Genomic DNA, 16,722 nt, shown 5'->3' on the forward strand with positions numbered 1-16,722 from the left:
CAGGTTCTTTAGCTTCATTTCAGGAAGGCTCTTAAGACCCTGATTAAGTGTTTCTATACTTAAGGGTTTCCTAAGTGCTGTCCAATACTGTTATATGTTTCCTGAACTAGGACCTTCGTGTGCACACTTGCAGAAACTCCTGGGTCAGTCTCAGATACAGTGAGAAAGACATGAGTAGCACATATAGGGTAACTTGCCTCCACAGACTAACAGAACATTAGTCTGGGATCTCTGTAGCAAAGTGTTCATTCATTTGAAGGACTTCTAGGCCTTGAAAAGTCAAATGCATAGTATCATGGTGAACACCTGAGATAATTTTTCTTTTACTCGCCATGTTCTGTTTTAATCTGTCATGCAGCATTTTATAACTTTGGTCTGTACACACCCTTGGAAATAACTTCTGAGAAAGAGCTGGCCCATAAATGCAAGACACTCGTATTTATTGAGATAGAGGGTGCAACATGCTCTGATTATCCATATATGTCTCATTATGTGGTTTTGGGGTGCTCTGACACGTGGCTTCTAGCAGAGGTGTCACCAGGCATGTGGAGGATTAGTAGTAATAGTATCATTGTTATTTTCTTGCCCTTTTGCATGTATTTCTGTTCTCAGTCAGCAGTAATCACACACACCACATGTAACAGACAGACTGCTGCTCTACCAGCTCCCAGTGAGCAGTAGAGTGAGTGGGGTAACTAAGGCAGTCAGCATGTGGACCCAGCTGCTTCAATCATACCCCCAGAAAGCACTGAAAGTGAAGAGCATCTACTTCCCCTGCAGATGAAGGAGCTAAGAGTCAAGTTTCAGCCTCATTTCACTGAGGCTTTTATTGTTAAGATGGTAAGTAAATTATGGAAGGAATGTCAGGCCACTGACACCACCACTGACTGGCTTACCACAAGAGGAATAGTCAATCCAGCACATGAATTTGGAGTGCTGGGATGCTCTGTGCAGCCCCAGCTACAGGAAGGCAAGTGTGAGCACACTTTGTCTTCCCCTGATAAGTAATCTGCAGTGTCATGAGAGAAAATGCATGCACACTAAAGAGTTAAAATGATGAAAATTAAGCTTACAGTGAACAATATTCTCACTTTCGGGGAAGATCTAAAGGCTTCTCAGAGGGAAAGTAACAGTTAAAATGCTTTATCTTTGCAAGCATTATAAAAAAGGTCGTAAGCTGTATACACTACAAAGGCACTGCCTTCGCCCCTCCATCTTTGTGATTTCTTTAGATTGAAGAAACCTGTTGGCTTGAGTTCTAAAACCCCAGATAAAAGCTTTGATTTGTTAATTAAATTTTTACTGCTATCTGCATTTGATATCTCAGTCAAATTGTATCCGCTTGCAACAACAGAAAAAGTCACATCAAAGGAGAGCTCCACTTCCATGACCTGTAATTACGGAATTTACTGCAGTGTGACAGTGCCTCCAAGATGCACCTGCCAGGCAGACCCAGCTTACTATCTACACCTAAAACAAAGACATTTCATTCAGCTGGGCTGAGCCAACACATGCTGAACAAAAGGGCTATGTTTTGTCAGGAGCTGGCCTAGCATATTGCTTGTCCTGAGACAGACAGGAGCTTCTGAAAACAAGGAGGTTTTCTCTGTGTTATCACACTAAGTCAGCGATAAGGATGAGCTCCCACAGAGAAAGGCAGAACTAGGAAAAAAAGGAAAAGAAATTGGAATGGGAGGATAAAGGGAATTAAAAAGAAAAGGCAGAAAAAGGAAAGAAAATTAAAATCCACCTTGGTGGTTTAAACAAAAAGAGAAAATTTAAAAAGCTACTCATAAAGAAAACACTGAAAAAATATTAGGAAACATAGAGAAAGATAGGGTAGCAGAGAGAAAATAGAGAGGAAAACAAACCAGATATCATGCATATATACTAGCATATCCACTGGAATCCAACTTCAGCCTGCAGTGTTTTCCCCCTTAAACACCCACACAGGTATTGCAGAAATCCCCAGTTTGTGTCAAGGCATTCTTTGGCCCTCCAGTTGTTTTGCACGATATTTTCAAACAAGCAGAAATGTAACGTGGCAAAGACTCACAACATAGTCTTTATTAAACTTGGGAGCCCTAGAAATTATTGTAAGTATTTATGTTTGGGAAACAAAACACAAAGAAGGAAAATAAGTAAGGCATTGAATAGGCTTGCTGGGTAGGAATTTTTCCTGGAATGTTTAATATACACAAAATATCCATATTACAGAACAGGCATTTTCAGAAGGAGAATAACAATTTTGTTGAAAAAAAGTTCTGTTGGGAAAACCAATCTGACAAATTCATGTGTATCCACCCAGAAGGCACTTGTTACCACAGCTTCAGTGATGCAGGGATTTCCAGGGTGGCCATCAAAAAAAATCCCAGTTTGGTTCTCTTCCATGGATTAATGTCCAAGATAACCCTTCCTGCAAAAATAAATGAATAATAATTAAAATAACTCCTCACACATTATGCTCTTTTCATTTAGGTTTTTTTTGAGAACTTCTAGTTTTCTGACCAGAATTCTTTCTGGTTTTTGGTTTTGTTGTTGTTTTTTTTTTTTTTTTTAATGAGAGAAACAGAGAAACTAAAATCGCTCTTTTTGACTAACTTCAGCATGAGCCTGGCTTCACTGTAACAGGGAAAAGTTTTCTGCTGCCTTCACTGGGCCTAAGATTTTGCACCTTGCACCCCTTTGGCCTCAGTGAGCACTGACTCAACAATGTTGCTGAAAAACATGGGGTGAGATGTGTGGTGGGATAAAGGGTCTGTAGACATCAAAGCTTTTCTCTGTTTTCATTGGAACTTCAAAACGCTGTTGAAATATTTACTAAACCAAACTGATGTGATGTCTCTGAAAGCTTGGATGAAAAGCACCCACTATGGCAAGCTGGGGTTTTAAGCCTGGAGCGCTGCCAGGGCATTCCTTCCAATGGCCATGCCCCAAAACTGGGCATCACCCTTTTGTCCAATAGTCTGTCCCTCTATTCTGCTATCAGAGCCATTTTCAGCAACTTTTCCACTGATGCAGTATGGCTTTCCTCTGCTGATAATAGCAGGAATGCAGTCCCAGCTGAGGACAGGACCTGCTCAAATCCCACCATCATCCTCAAACTTTCCAGACGCTCTTTCAGAAATTACAGCCCCCCAAGCCTGGGCTGCAGTCACCCCCTGGGGTTTCATAACTGCGTAGCAAAACAAGGAGTAACCTGGGAAAGCTCTCAGGGGTAACAAGGCACATGACAGGCTGTTGGGCCTCTCGGTATCACAAAACAGGTCAGGGCTAAGTGGAGTTAGAAACTAGTACTAGCTCCCCATCCCTGTTAAATGACCAGTGTTATTTCTGGTATTGCTCCATACCATAATTTAATCTCGGGAAGACCAGGGGGCGGGCTACAGTCAGAGGTCAAGTCTTCACAGCTCCAGCCTGACAGCATCAAAGTCGTTCCTGACTCCGTGACCTCCAGCTTCTCCCAGTCTGGAGAAAAGCTGCCTCAGGAGCTGTTTCCCCCTCCTGAGAACAGAGGGGGTGTCTGGAAGGGGTACAGCAGCAGGCAGCTTTCAGAAGCAGTTAGGTTGTCTGTGTTCCCAGCTGGTACTCTCACATGGAAAAGGAGGTCAGCCTGGACCCATTCCCTTTCCCTCTGCTCCTTCTCTCCCTCCAACCCAGTCCTTTGGGCCTGAGGATGAAGGAGGTTTTGGCTTTTGCTGGAAGAAGGCCAAAACTCACTATTTTCAGAAGGTGACTATGAAACTTGAAACAAACCCCACAGGGTGCAAAATTAATGTGAGAACAAAAGCAGAGGATTACCACAGCTCACCACATACAGCTCTCGTGTCCCAAATCCTTGTGTTACACCAAATTCACAGTAAGCAGCATGATACCCTGCTGCTGTGAACTCCTGCTGTCAGCAGCCTTCACAACCTGGCTGAGGAAGCCTCAGAGTTGGGAGGACTGACACTGCCCGGATCCTGGGAACTTCCCCAGAGCAGAAAGAGTTGCACATGAGTGAGAACTGACCTGCTATTCAAGCTGTTTCACCATGACAATGTGGGGTTGGACAGAGGGGCTGCTGCCCTATCAGGCATGCAGGGAGCTGGATTTTGGCAGATGAAGGCAGATAAGATGCTCCCCAGGGAGGAAGTGGGATACAGTGGACACAGAGGAGGACAGCAACAATCTAGTTGTGGAATGGGCAGGTGTCAGATTAGAGACCTGGTGAAGCTGTCAAGGTATTTTGTTTTCAGGTGAAGCTAGAAGCGCTCATGAAGCATCTTGCGGAAATAAATACACATTTGCCTTAGCTGGATTCAATCAGAAGTCTTGAAGTGGATCTTGATCAGTAAGCCTGAGGGCTCTGGAAATTAGTGAGAGGGCTTGCAAAACTCCTGCAAAATATTACCAAAGTACATCTGAAGTGCGTCATTTTGCAAGAGTGGTAAAACATCTTTCATTTCCACAAAGACCAAAGGAGCAGAAACACAAACGTTGAGTTTCCAAATATCGAGAGTAACATCAAAGGGCAGTCACTAACAGAGAGCATTAAAAGGCACTTTATCCAAATTGTGTGGAGGGTGCTGGATCACATTGTACTGCACAGGTAAGAGCTGGTCTATCATTTCTAGAAGAGGTCGCTGTGTGGCAACCCTCAGGTTTCTGGGGATCTGTATGGAGGTGAAACAATAGAGACCACATCTCTGTTCTCTTCATAAACTATGTCCCAGTACAAGTTTACATTTTCTCTATGTGTGGGTCAAGCTGGTTACAAACAAGGCAAGAGCCCAGGGGCAGAGCTGGATTCCTGCCATCCATCTCAGTTTCCATACCAGGCAAGCCAATCTCCTGGCACCTGGAGCAAGCAAACATGTGGGCAACATTGATGGCTGAGCACCTCAGAGTGATGCTGAAATCATAGCTGACAGAGCAGACCCAGGCAGAAACACCAGAGACTGGACTAAAATACATTCAGAGACAGAGAAATTCCACAGCTGCTAGCTGGACATGGAAAAGAGCTATATCTCTTTTGATTGCCCAAATCAAAGCAAACGAAAAGTGACCCTATACTACCTTCCAGGGCTGTCAATAGTCACACTACACTTAAAAAGCTATGTGTAAAAGTAATGAAAAGCAGTGAGAGCTATTACACACTTTTAAAGTCATTCATGTTCAGTTTTGAAAATATATCCGCAGTCTATTTGCCTAAAAGCAGAGTGCTGTGATCCTTGTTTACCAAGTAAAACAAACACCCTCTACAGCACAGGTAAGTGACCCACAAATGCAAGTCTTTACAAGCCTCCTCATTACAGCGAGATCAGAGTGTGCCATGTGTGCCTATCATTTTCTCAGGGCTTTTTCTTCTTCTCTTCCTGCTTTTTGTCAAAGCTCCTGGCTTCCCGTCTGCTTTCTATTTGCAGTTGTTAAAGGGAGGGACAAACCCACACACAATTAGTTTTGAGTGGGACAGAAAAAGGGATTAAAATGCAAATAAATATTAACCTGATGAATGGTTCTTTCCAATGCACGTCTTCATGAAAAGACCATAAAGGATACAGAGTTATGTAGGTACATCAATTGTATACAGTTTTGTAGGAAAAAACTTTCCCATAGACTGTAAGTCCCACCTATGGACATTATATTTTCTTGGTTCTCTCTGCAAAGAAGCAAAAAAAAGTTGATACAGGGCACAGTTTTACAGTATTTTCCTCTCATCAAGAAAACGTGCTTTCTTCTTTTGTGCCAACTTTGCCCCATGACCCTTAGGACACTACTGCCAGCCCAGGTGAGGTTCTTGGTTTGTATTTTTTCTTTCTCGGAATTCTTAACCAGTAACACTGCTCAAACCCTCCCAGCAGCTTCCCCTTTGCACTGATGGTCTTCTCCTTCCCCCAACTCCTGCATCAACAGTGATATTCTTCCTTCAAAAGCCTCTTGCTCTGAGACCTCAAATGCTGGCTCAGCATTTGTGCACCAGGGCAGCCCTCAGCACTTCAGTTCTCCCTGATGAATCTCATCTTCCTCCCTGAATGCTCACTCACCTTCAGGCTCCAAATCCCACCAGGTACTCCCTCTTATCCACCTCAAATATCTCCCGGTCACAGCAGGACAGTCACCATTTCATCTAGTCTGTGGTGTATTGTCATGAACAAAGCTCTGTTTCAGGATTTGAGAGAAAATAAGCAGGGGAGTTTTTCTGTCCAGCCCCTTTTCTACTTTTGTATCTTTGAGAGAAAAGCAGCAGTGGGTACTAAAATAGTAATTTGGCATATGTACTTCATTGCTTATCAGCTCATTTACTCAACAACAAAGACAGGAAAATGCTGTGGGGGTCATTACACCAGGAGAAGGCTCAGAAAACCTGGAAGTCTGTGATGAAAATCATTTAAATGGCATAGCCAATGATTAGAATGAGTGTCTGTGGCAGTAAATGGGAACATATTAAAGTGGCATGGGAAGCTTAATCAGTGATTGATCTCCCAACAATTACCTTGCTTTCTAAATCCCTCCATATCATTTAACGAGGTGATTTCAATGTTCTAATAAAATGTGGCAGGGGAATGTTTCCAGATGTCCAGTGTGTAGGGAAATAAATACTTCTCTGAAACCATAGTCTGTGCATTAAACCAACCAACATTGTCTTCTGACTGAGTTACACTTCTGTCTCAATTACAGAGGAACGAGTCACTGAAAAGTCACTAGATTTTTAAAAATCCTTTCAAATCATGTCAGTTTTATACAAAACAGAAATCCTCCCTCTCTGCTGATTTCTTGGCACAAAACACCATCATTTCACAAGTGCTGAAATACCTGCTTTTACAACATTTCCCCTAAAATTGGTTGGTTATTCCTCCATTAGAAATGGAAAACGTTGCTACTCGTGCCCCATGATTGAGTTCTTTATCTCTGATCACTGCAAAAATCAGACCAATATGAATAAGCCCAGATGTCAAACTACACTTTGAGAACTGAGGAAAAGATTGTGATGAAAAGTCCAGGACATCAGGAATTTCACCAGATCAGTCTGCTTGGCAAACATGACCTGCAGCTGACACTGGGAGGTCATTAGGGTTCCCAGCCCACTGGGCAGCACTTCTTCAGCATGAAGAGTGACTCTTTTTTAAAATTATTTTTCATTTACAAGGGTGCCTTCGACAAGTGTGAGTCTGATTTCCGTACTTCAAAGAGCTCCTGCTGAAGTGTTCACGTGACACATCACCAGACTCATGCTCATGTACAGTGTACACAGCAACCATTGCACTGTGGTAGAGGATGTCTGTGAGCAGCCCTGATTTCTCATGGTCCCCTTGGGTAATCGTGAGGGATGACCCATGGCTGCAGCATTTGCTCCAGGTTTTCCAGACCTGTCCCCCAAAAAATATTCTTCAGCCAACACTTAGGGTCAGCTTCATGTTCTTTAGAGTGTTTCAATACCCAGTGTCTCGGAGGAGTTCTGGTGTATGTACATATCAGTCAAAAGCAACTCCATGCCTTCATTGTCGAGGGCAAAACTAGCCCCCCTCACTGCCTCTCTCTTCACTACCTGCATTTTTGGGCAGTGACATATAAATACTGCAGTGCACAGGACCCATGTCTATTTTCCATCCACTTGAGACTAGATGGTTTGTCTTTGTATTCACCCATCAAAACCAAATAAAAACTCAACTAATCCATGACAGCTGAGGTCACACTATGTCTTAATTTCAGTAAGTGCAAACACAGCCCTCTTAGCAGAGAGAAAGGAGGAAAATAGCGGCACACTTAACCCCCTCTGCTCTGTAAATAGTCTTGTTAGCTCTCAGCTATCACAAAAGCATATCCTGCATTGCATATGGCAAATATTAACCAGATATTGAGTGTGGTTCTATTCACATGACAGTAAGTAATGCATTCAGTCCTCCAGGGTAGCTGTGCTTGGATGTGAGGGTCTATATTAACCTGTGAAAGATTGTGAAGGAGGAAGAGAATACTTTCAATGGTCTAGCAGGTCAGTGAGTGCTTAGTGCCACAGCTAAGAGCCCAAGAGGGATATTTCATTCCATGCCTTTGAACATTATCTCAGTTAAACAAACTGAAATGTGCAACTGAGTTTATTTTAGAAATGGTAAAAAATTATGCTGAAAGCAAACTTTGTGCATGAAGTGTCTATCATATCCAGGGAGCCTGAAATTATAGAATATACTTATACAGATTGTTCACTTTAATATGTTGCCAAAGTGTGTGAAGGCCAAGTTGCAGATTAAATTTCCCTTTCTTTCTCTTCCCTGCATATGATACAGTGATATGACCCAGATGATAATACATGAAGAAAAACTTCTTGAATTTGCCTACCCACAGGGTTCATTTGGTTAACTTTGTGATTAATAATTCTAGTAATTAGTAAGTGCTAAACAAATGGGGATTCTTAAATCTGATCTTTTGAAACTGCAGTCCCAGAGCATTCTCTTTGAATGTGTAAGAAGATGCAGTCCTGCCTGACATCCACAGTAAGAAGCCACTTAAGCTACCATCTGTGAATTTTGTTGCCAGAAAGCACAAAATTGGGTGTTCCTTGTCACTGCCCATGCTTGTTGGGAGCTATGCATTCTCTTAAAAAAAAAAAAAGAAAAAAAAGAGATGTCATTTCTTCATAGACCTTTTATGGTATATAGCAACCTTGCTGCCATTAGCTATTGCTGATGGACAATATGAGAGCTGTATCTGTTTTCTGTTCATTAAATTGGGCTAAGTAACTCATAGTGAGCATTTGTCTCTATCCAGAAGAGAGGGGGAAGAATGATTAAGGGCTAGAAGAGGTTGCATTGGTGGATTTTGTTTCTCACCAAAGAAAAGAGGGAGCATGGCACTGCAATATTATCGTCATTTCTAGGGCCAAACTAAGTCTCCCTTTTTCTCACTTGGACATTCACACTGCTATCCACACCTAAGGGTGGGGACAGTGTCTTGTTCTTGTGAGGACCTAAACTTCTCACTGGGCTTTCTCAATGACATTTAGCAGAAGAAACTCTGTAAACACCATATTTTCATGGGTATAACATCAGGTTGTGTGCAACCCACACTCCCACCAGTGTACTGTATACCTTCCAGTCATGCTAATTCTTACCTTCCTTTTCATATCTGTGAGGACTGTTTGGAGATGTACATTTTATTCATTTACAGGTTTATTCCAAAAAGGAGGACACTTAAAGAGGCTGAAGTCATCTCAGACTGGGGCATGACTTTTAAAAATGGCAGCCCTACTTGTGGGAGTACACTCTTGCCCTCGTTATGCAAAGGTCTCAAACCTACAACTTTGTCAGCTTCAGTGGGTAGTAGAGGAGGCCCCATTTCTCCATTCCTAGATATAATATCTTTTATGAGCTTGTCTAGGCACGAATTCATTCTATTGGTGCTGCTGAGTTTCCTTCTGCTATAGCTCCCTGCTATAACAAGAGGCAGACAGCAACGTAAAAGCAGCAATGTAAAAGCAGCAATGTATCTTAAGAAGCAAGAGAAATGAAAAGAGGTTAAAATATATTAATTAAAGCAGGAATTCAAAACAGCTTCGAAAAAATAAATTTTAAAAATGTCTCAGCTTAAAGAAATTGTTTATCTTAATCTGCATGGATGGGAGCCACCATCTTAATTTGCAAGTAATGAAAAATCAGTTAATTGTAAATTACATGTGGAAGACATTTAAAGTTCAGGGAACAAAACAAGAAATACTGCTGTCAGAAGTGAGGCAAAGCTAGAGACTGGAGTAAATCAATCTGAAATTATTTATAAAATTACAAAGCAGTATACAGCTGTTACATTAGACAACTTTCTCAACATTTCAGTTACAAGGGAGTACACATTTCAAGTTTGCCACTTTAGGAGACAATGACTACGTGGAATAGCCAAGCAGAAATCTTGATGTAAGAGGAAAAGTTTTATTAACGTGAAACAGTCCAGAGTCCTCTCCTCATCATAACAAGTACAATTAAAAGTTCTTCCGCTAATGAATAAAATACTTCCTTCATTTTCAAAACAAGCTACTATAAGGGAAACTGTACACTGAGTAGACATTCATCCTCAAAGTTTTGCTTTATTAAAAGCTCAACATGAAAAACTCTAAGGAATTCCAACAAAACAATTTGCAAATCTTCAGGGATACCTTATGCCATGCCTCAAACAAGACCCCAGGGCAAAAAAATTAGAAAACATTAAGATTGATGAGATAAGAGTGATCCTGCAATTATACAACACCTCAGGAGAGGTGCACATTTCACAGAGCACAGTTGCAAGATCTATCATTGCATCAAAGAGAACTGCATATAATAGCTAGCCCAGAGAACTCCAAACAAAGCTGAGAGCCATACAGGAAAAGCGGCAGTGTGATAAAGCAGAGGAAATCCAGCTGTATGCTGATAAGCATGAAAGGATTTCGCAAGTCAACATGAAGAGGCCCCGGTCCGGTGACTCCGGTCTAATAATGAGCAAATTGCTTGCAACATTCAGTCCTCTGTAGGACACCTTGAAGAAAAGGCTGGAAGACTCTTGTTTGCTGCAGCTTGTGTTTGCACTGCCCACACACAGCCAAGTTGCTAAATATTCACCTCAAAGTCTCTACCATATTTCAGAGAGTTGTAAGATCTTTGATATTACTGTTTGTTTCAACAAGATGAAAGTCATGTCCTGAGCTGCCCCTGCTAAACTGCAAGAGCCACTGGCATTGCTGTTGATGGATAATCACAGTGTGCAATGCGGAAAGACAAGCAAACCCAAAGTTAAAGGGAGCCATCCTCTTCAAAGAAATGGTATTTCTACCTTCAGCTCAAATACTCACTGTGGGTACAGGGTATGAAGGTTGCCAATCAATTTTACTAGCATTTAGAAAGAGATACAGAGATTATTATTCATTCTTTTCCTTTTGAGTTATTTTATCTCTGACATGCTAAAATTGGGATGAGTCTTAGGACTTCAAGCTGACAGCAAAGTGCATTAACTTTCAATGGCTAAAAGATCTAAAATTCAAAGTGGAAATAAATAGAGTCAATTATACATTGGAAAAAGACATTAAGGGAAGTGGTAAATTTATCATATCTTCAGTCTCTAAATCATTGTTTAATAACTTCCTAAAAGAGGTGCTGCAAGAATCACTAACGGGATTATGTGACGATGCTCCTTGGTCTGTGAAAGCTTAAAAGAAAACAACTTGTTGGCTAGTAAAATTGTTTCCAAACTCAAATTTAAATGTTTCCAGTGAGTGAAACCTTCTGCCCACCCACATCCCATGGAAGTTCTCAAAACTGCACTGAAGTGAAGCTTAAATTGCACATAGGTCTTCTGCTGGCCCTCTGCGGTAGGGAGCAATGCATCCTGATCCATCAGGGAAGGCAGAGGTCAGCACTGGCAGCTACTAATCGCAAGCACACATGCACCTAGCCAGGCTTTAGTGTGTGCTCGTGGAAGTCTGCTTCATTACGTCAACTCTCTGGAAGCACAAAAGGGACATTGCTTTGACTCTGAGTCACCGGGGCAAGCAAAATCTCGACTTTATGAAACGATACCTCTTCCATACAGGGGAATGTTTTCCATATGCTTTGGGATTAAAAATACAGCATCATATAGCAGAGAGTCATTTGGATAGATACATCTTGAGAAAAACCTTCTTCCTATGAAGAGCTATATAAGAAAATTAAAGAGAGGGAGACATTTTGTCTACATTTAACCATTAGTACCCTGAAATAAAACCTTAACTTCTTTTGGCAACTTCAGATTATTCTGATCAGCAATAGAAAAAAAAGTAATGATTTTTTAAGGAATACTCATACTTTTATAACTAAGGCCAAAAATAATTATTATGTTGATTTAATTTAAGCACCTACTGATCAACAATACACCCCCACACCCCTCCCCCATAATATCATGGAATAATCCGTTTACAGGAGATAAAATATTTGCATTCAATGACAAGTCATGGCTTAAGAAGAAATTTTTTCCTTGTTTAGAAATGTAAGCCTGGTTAAACAGGTACCTAATTTTTACACTTTTCATTCCTCTACATCATCCTTTAGCTTCTGGATGCCCTGCCACTGACTCACAAGTCAAAAATCTCACTGCATTCTCCATATGCAAATACAGAGTGTAACCACACCATTCCTTAAATTCTAAACTTATTCTCATAAATGCACTATAAAATCTGGATTCCTTAAAGCATTCATTTTAGAACTTAAATTGAAGGCTCAAAAAGCTCTTTTTATAAATTTGCCAGTATGTTTTTGAAAAAAAAAGAAGAAAGATGAAGTTAGAAAGTCCTAGTTTTGCGGTGGTATTACAAATGCTACTAACATTCTACCTCTGATATCTACCTCAGTATCATAGCAGTTCCTTTCAGCCACTACATCGTACCCAGAACTTTTTTCAGCATCACTGTTCCTTAGTATATACACATCACATAAAAATGACCTAATTTCTCTGCTGCTAGACATAAAACTTCATCAGATAAAAGCTCTTCCAAGGTATCAGTCTCTAGGATATACCAGATCTACAGCAGGACTATTAATTAGCACTCATCAGAGAGCAGATCCCTGCAAGACATTCCTCCACATTAAAACCTCATTGGTCATTCAGAATTCTTTACTTTCCATTTGCTTTCAATTTATTGTTTAAAATTCAATGCTAGTCCTATGTCCTTCTTGCCTTACTGCTTCATTATCTTTGCTTTGGAAGAGTTCTGCCCTTCCAGGCATCTCAGGACACCAGGAATAGGTGAATATCACCAACACATTTTACAGCTCAATAAACTAAGAAACACAGCTGCTTGCTAGGGGGTTTTACACATAAGAAGATAAAATGAGAGTTAAGGAAGAAAGAGATCCCAGTCATAAAAGCGTGAATACAACTCCTGTTTCCAGATACCTTTCCTCCAAGCCAGTGCAAAAAAAAAATCGAGATTTGAGGCTAAACTGCACTCACTTTGCATTAAGATTCAAATATCACTCCAAACCAGAGTACTTCAGATTTGCAACACAGAAGTATTAGACTGACATAATTTCTCTACATAGGCTCAAATTACCCTGTGTTCAAGCAGGATAGAGTTTCTCTGGTCCCGTCTGTTGGTCAACAAGATATTACGTTTTGAAAAATTATGCTTCTTCCTGTTTTTCTTAAATGAAGAAAAAAATTTAAACCAAGTACATTTAAAGTCTGAAACTGACAGGAATTGAGGAAGGAGAATGTGTTTGTGCAGAGAGAAGTGCATTTCTCTTGACTGATTTTTGTTAATATTGATCACAGTGCTTGTGAACTTGCTAACAGCTTAAAAAACAAATATCATAAAATATTCTAAGTCTCCTAAAACTCTTTAAAAATACTAAGAAACATGAAAAATCAGGGGTTTAAGAAGACTTCTGTAAAAATGTGGGAAGAAGACCTAGAGTCAGCATCAGTAACATGATGTTTATTGCCTCCAGTCTCTTCTCCCTCACTGGTTGTTCACCATATGGGGGAGGCTTTGGTTACTGAGTGAAAGAAGTAAATATCTTACTTTGTTCATCTCCTGCAGGCTTCATACAAACAGTGGGAAGGGAAATTTGAAGAAGCAGAGCTCTGAGTGAAGCAGGAAGCTTTACAGGCCACCCTGAGGTGGCCGCAGTTCTCCAAGTGGCTCATGACAGGCATGATTAATGTAAGTGGAGAACTAAAAAGCTAAAGCTGTTTATTCGAAAGGACAATGCATTAGAGGCTTCCTGACTTCTAATGGGTCCTTATCCACTCCTATAGTGTACCTTCTGGAGCAGTCATTAGGCAGCCCTGGAAGAATGTGTCCTGTCATTCCCACTAGCCTATGGCACATGGAGGGTCAGCATTTCACCTGCAAGAGAGGGCATGCGCAGCGTGCTGAGGAAACCAAAGGGACGGGAGGTACAAGTGAAAAGGGGACATGGCATGTGAAATTTGAGGACAGTTCTTTGCACACTTTACACATTCTGGGAATACATTTCATAAATTACAAGCAGTCTGTGTGCAAGTTTTCCTCATCAGCATAACCCACGAGCATGATAGTGACTCTAGAAATGTCATCCCAGTGTCAGTGTTTCTATCAGCAGTAGGTGTTTGCTAGCACAGACCTGCTTGCATGCTTTTAAACCTCATAAAACACATACTCCAAGACTCATTCTAGACTGAAGATAATGCCCAATTAATACACTGGCTCCAAACAGCCTTGAATTTTGGGCAAGTTTCAGTTCAGCTCTGAACAGCCAGTTGCTAAGTCCATATTCTCATTGGAAAATTCTAAGGACTTCCATAGGTGTTTGGTACCCCTGCAGTTGGCATCATTTTGGGGGTTACTGTAAATACAATGAAGGTAATAAGAAATGTTACTGCCTAAAGACCACACAGATAATACCAGGCCACACATGCAGGTAGGCTGTGCAACACAACAGGATCATTTCAGCCTTTAGGCTTGTGACTTGAGAGGAGCTGTGATGTGCATTATGCTGTGGATTTGGGGCTTTCAGGGCAAAGGCCAAAGATAGTCAAAGTGTCAGCTGTCTGCAGATCCCCAAGCATCCCCCCTTGAGTGTTTCATCCTTCCCCAGGCTGCCATTCTCTCAGTTCAGCCCAAAAAGTGGTTGCTGGAGCCACACTGTAAAGACGGGAAGATGAAACTGTTCTGATTAAAAACAACTCTCTCTCTCTCTCTCTCACACACACACACACACAAAAAAAAGTGATCAGGTTAACTGGACAACCCCTTACAGACTACAACCAACCAACAGGGTAGCAAATGGTGGTGAGGTGAGGGTGGGAACAAGTTGTCAAAACTTCCTCTACCAGCACTGTCAGCAAAGCTAATACAGTCCTGAATTTAAACCCTAAATCTTCTAGGGCATGATCTGACTGACACTTAGGAAAGCTGGTTCATGCTTAAGTGCCTGAATGAAAGAGACTTTAATCTCTTTCTCTTTTAGTTGTGACTTGGAGTAATGAAAACATTTTAGACAGAAGCATGATTGTTATGTTGATGATGTCCCTTCAACTATTTACAGAAGTAGTGCCAAGATACCACAAGAAAGGCTGAGCATAAAGTATTTCCAGCACATCAAAAAGCAGGAAGCATGGGAAATCTTCCCACTAGAAAAGCCTGATCTCATGGGATTTCCAGCTCAGTTGCTTAACTCTTGCTGTCCCAGCAGCTCAGAGAGTACCTTACATCAATTTGCCTCAAATCTGCAATTTCAGTGATTCATAGTAAAGCTGATAGGGAAGTGGTGGAAACCATGACATTGAGGGAGAGTTTAAGTGGGTCTTTTCACTGGTTGAGCTTAAGGAAAGCCACAAATATAGTTGTTTAATTCAACTGCCAATGTGACTTGCTCTCTCCCAAACTGAGGCTTGGGGTAATTAAATCTTTACATCTTGACAAGATTATGCATTTTGCTGTGCTCTGATGGCCTGTGTGCCAGGGAAAGCAGCAGTGCAGGCCTGGATGGCAAGCAAACAAAACTACACACAAAAGTGCCTGTGTTTTGTCCCACAAATCACATCATATAGGAGCTACTTTCATGGCTGATTTTAGAGCTTCTGGGAAAACTGGCAGTGCTCTAAAGCCATCTACACGGGGTAAAGCAGCCAGTACAGCTGCCTTGGGACAAGCCCTGCAACAGGGTGCTAGGAAAGAGATGGAGCACAGCAATTTCCACTCTGCAGGGTTTGCACCAAGATGCCTTAAGTCTTCCATGTAAACAGGATGCAATAATATATAGATAGCTTGTGGGAAGAGTATACCAGCTGCTGTAATGATGTCTCTTAGCCACTTAGTTGACAGCCTGGTAACCCAGCTACAAGTTCCTTACTGCTCTGGAGCATCTGAGTTCCCAAGGGATCTTGTCTCTCCTGATCTCCACCTGCCTTGCTGATGGGGCAATCCTGCAGCACACTCCTGCTCCACTACCTGCCTAGCAGTAAACAGAGACTGCTTCAACCAGCCTAAGAGGTCTCCAAAGCCTTCGAATTCCCTTGGGAACCTGGGCTGTTAATACAAGGGACAAGAGCCATTCTCCTACGAAATACCTTGTATCAAAACAAAATGAAACAACCAACTTGTCTACTTTAATGGCTTTAATGAGTGCTTATCTTCTACCTTCCACCCTCCAATCTCCAGTTGCAAGGTGACCAAACCCCACATGTCATTTCTCTCCATGCTTCAGCAGGAACTTCCTTAGAAGGCTGTCAGTAATTTCTGATTTCTGTTTGGCAAAACAGAGGGCTATTTGCATTGCCTTAGATAGGTAACTAAGTAATTGGTCTTGGGAAATCAGACTCTTACACAGCAGGTCTTTAATTTCAGTTGGACCCTTTAGGGTTGACTTATGAGAAAAGTGAATTCCAGTGTTCTCACATCCCTTTTCTCCTCCTCTTCCTCACTGCAATGGGCTAAGCAACAGCATGGAGAGCAGAGCTCATTTTGAGCACCCCAAATGCAGGTATCGCCACCAGCAAAGAAACCAGGGAAATCTTGGGTCATGAATACACAAGCAGAGCTTGGGGAAGCATTCCTAGAATAAGGTGTGATGGGAATGAGCTAAGATTTTCCTTTCTACATGATCTTGGCTAATGTGCACAGGGAGAAGAAGAAACCTCTCATACTTGCATATACCTCCCACATTTCTGAATGGTCTGTAAGGGGGATGCCCTTTATTAATGTGTCAAAGGCACTGGCCTGTTTCCATTTCTTCAAATATTCCTCCTGTCTCTGTTTTCTACTGT

General features: G+C 41.5%; 1 long non-coding RNA gene across 1 annotated transcript; it reads right to left on the minus strand.

The window, feature by feature from the left end:
* Positions 1-2,047: 2,047 nt before the first annotated feature.
* LOC104687277 lies at positions 2,048-12,212 on the minus strand. Its single transcript, XR_751481.4, has 4 exons — positions 6,027-12,212; positions 5,488-5,641; positions 3,351-4,379; positions 2,048-2,416 (listed from the first exon to the last, which is right to left on the minus strand). It is a non-coding gene; the product is annotated as an uncharacterized LOC104687277 (long non-coding RNA).
* Between the last annotated feature and the right edge of the window lie 4,510 nt (positions 12,213-16,722).

This window comes from Corvus cornix, chromosome 2, assembly GCF_000738735.6.
Source record: "Corvus cornix cornix isolate S_Up_H32 chromosome 2, ASM73873v5, whole genome shotgun sequence".
NCBI classification, from domain to species: domain Eukaryota; kingdom Metazoa; phylum Chordata; class Aves; order Passeriformes; family Corvidae; genus Corvus; species Corvus cornix.